Raw genomic sequence first — 3,579 nt, forward strand, 5'->3', positions numbered from 1 at the left:
TTACACAGATACCTGACTCAAGGTCACAAAGCTAGTGAGTAACATGTTTAGGATGGAAAGCTAGATGATGTATTAGTCTGTTCTCAGATTGCTATAAGCAAATACCTGAGACTAGTAATTTATAATGAAAAGAGGTTTAATTGGCTTACTGTTCCACAGACCCATTAGAAACCGCTCCCATGATCCAATCACTTCCCACTAGGTCCCATCTCCAGCACTGGGGATTACAATTCAACATGAGATTTGGGCAGGGACACAGATCCAAACCGTAATAGATGCAATTGTACCTCATGGCAGTTATACCTCATGGCAGTGAGATATATATTTGCAATGTGATTTCGTGAGGAAATAAATAAACCACTAACCCCTACAATCCTTTTCCACATCCAAGAAAATAGATCCATCCACACTTTATTTATGTAAAGATATTTTCATATATTTGTGTATATAATTATATTGTGTATGTTTAGATACATGTATACATTTACATATTTATGTACTTATGTATGAGTTTATATGTTCATATATTTTATATTTACACATTTATGCATCTGAATGAATATATTATTAATATATATGAATAAAGTATATTTACATGTATAATGAAAAAATATATATATAATTAATTAAATGCATGTTGTACTATTACAGAAATCAAATGTGCAGTAGATAAATGATATAGTCAGGACACTCATCAGTACCATCTCTGTGCCTTAGAACCCAGCACTCCCAACACTTCTCCCTACAACTATCTCCAATACTGGAAAACGGTCAGATTTGGGAAGTGATCATCACACCTAATCAAGCTTCTATTTTGCAAGCAAAAATGAATTATAAATCCTAGATAACAAATCAACCCTCAAAGCCTATATATTGATCCCAGTCCTTGTCATTAGGCAGTGCCTTCTGCTGAGGATGCATTCATAAGACTTTTTGTTCGTGATTCCAGGGTAGCATTCTGAGACACATTAGAGAGTATCTATTTTCACTGAGACCCATGCTTAGCTCCAGGGAAGCATGATTGTTAAATATAATGCATATTTAGTATTGTGCCTTGAAAGAGGATTAGTGAAGGAAGAGGTTACTTCAGTTTCTTCCGTGTGACTCAGAGCACTCGTGCTTAATTTCCTCTCCGTACTTTAAGATCATATTGTGGTTAAAAAGTTAAAGGCTAATTAAGCTCTCTGTCAAAAGCAACAAAATCCTGGCTTCAATAGATTCCCTCTGACTAAAACATCTTTTGCTAGGAGGCTCCCTCTGCCTGTTTCCAGCCTCTGATTGGGAGTTCATGCTGAATGGAGGCTTCTGAAACAGGGCAGGAGGTTTGTCTCCTAAATATGCTGGAATCAGGGAGTGAAAGAAGGCTTTTACATAGGAAATCAGCTTGTGATTTTCTGTCATGGTTACAGGCAGTAGGAAGAGAGCTGGCAGTACCAGGCTCCTTAGGTGTTACAGGAGAACTCAGTCAGGGAGGCAGGTGGGGCGATAATTCATCAGCCTTCCGTTGTGCATTGTTATCACAGGAAGTTAATGAGACAACCTGTCTTTTTTCCCATTTAAAGATCCAAAACTACAGAAAAAAATGTATTTAAACCTTTATACTCCTTGTCAATGCCTGTATCTTATTCAACTACTCCAACAACCATTTGATGTAGGTACCATTGTGTTAGCCAGTTTTACAAATGCCTCTAAACTCCTTGCTGATGCTGTAGGTTTTTCTTATGAGGTTATTAGCAGAAAAATACAAGCAAGCTGGCAAAAACAGACACTGTACTTGGCACATAACAGGATCTCCACTATCAATTTTCTCAACCACCTCTCTTCTCACGTATGATGGCTTTAATTCCCAAGAACTCTTATTTAAGAACTGCATTTCCTACTTACTACCTGAGTGATCTTGACCAACAAGAGCAGGTAACACTTGCTAAGTCCTTAGTATGTGCCAAGAATGAATCTAAATACTCCACTTCTATTAACTCATTTATTGCCTTATTTCATTTTCCCATTTGCCTAAGAGTTAACTATATTTTTGTAGGGCAAAATAATATGTAACATTAATGGAGTGCTTACTGTTCTAAGTATATAATTGTATTAGTTATGTTCATAACATTGTTAGATCTCATTGTGCTTGTCTGTTTTCAAGATGAGTAAACTAAGTCACAGAGTAATTATGTAATTCACTTACGATCATGGAGCAAGAGCTAGAATTTAAACCTAGGCACTGGGGTCCCAGAGGACTCTTACTTTTCAGGTCATATTGCCTGAGCTTTATTCTTTTTATTTGCAAAACTGGCTAACACAATGGTATCTACACCAAATGGTTGTTGGAATAATTGAATAAGATATTCACATGAGGCTGGGTGCGGTGGCTCACGTCTGTAATCCCAGCACTTTGGGAGGCCGAGGTGGGTGGATCACCTGAGGTCAGGAGTTCAAAACCAGCCTGGCCAACATGGTGAAACCCCGTCTCTAAAAAAAAAAAAAAGATGCTCACTTGAAAATATTTTGTAAGTGCTAGAAAATAACATGTCAGTACCAGATATTATTGTAACTATGGGGATCAATAAAACTGGAAACCAATAGTGACTGCTGAGAACCCGGTGAATTCATGTCAAAAAACAGGACTAACATTTGTTGAACGCCTACTAGCCCACAGTGAGTTTTAAAAAAACTCCTATTGCCTTATTTCAATATTTATTGGCCATGTAGAAAAGAGCAAAAAAAAGTTCAGAGAAGATTTTGTAATGTGTCTATATGACTCATCTGGAAAACAACGCAGGCAGAATTAAAAGCCAAGCGTGACCATGTCTGAGACCTACTTTCTTTCTATTTTACAATGATGGTTTATGAGAACAAGGGAGATTATCTCCCTATGGAATGTGGTCATGAGATGCTCATTTTGCTTCTCTTCTTTAAAGCATATGACAAATAAAGTTATAATATGGAGTACTGCACTATTGAAAATAAAATCTTTCTCTGTTTTCTAAGTTTTCTTGTCCTGAAAGCCAAATTTCCCAATCAGAAAATTTTCATTATACCTATGTCTCCCATTTTGAGATTTAAGTTTTAGTTTATCTACATCATTTATTTAAAAACTGCTGGGCCCATTTTACATTCTTGGGTTTCAGCTCTTGTGCTGACAAATTTCTAGGGAAGGGAAACGAGTCTCACATGCAGCCAGATTCCAAGGCTGGGCAGAGTAACACATAGGAAATGCCTTCAGAAGTTCTTTGTCCTAAATCCAAAAATGAGCTTTCGATCAAAACTTGGGTTCGAGTCCTCACTATTGAATTTGCTGTGTATGATTATAAACAAATAATGTAATTTTCAGAACTTCATTTCAGAAAACGGGATTATTATATCTGCTTCATATGCCTCTATTCAATATGTAGTACTAAATAAAATGTGGCTGTCTCATAGTAAGTGTCTGATAAATGATCACTTTCTTTCACCAGTTCCTTTCTAGACTAAAGCTTCAGATTACTAGAAGTGAAATCAAATGCATTACCATGTTCCTGGAAGCCAGGAGTGATAGACAAAGAAAAGTCCATACTGGAAGGCTACAGAATGAGAATAGTT

Source organism: Aotus nancymaae, unplaced genomic scaffold, assembly GCF_030222135.1.
Source record: "Aotus nancymaae isolate 86718 unplaced genomic scaffold, 86718_ANA_hifiasm-v0.15.2.pri h1tg000036l, whole genome shotgun sequence".
NCBI lineage: Eukaryota > Metazoa > Chordata > Mammalia > Primates > Aotidae > Aotus > Aotus nancymaae.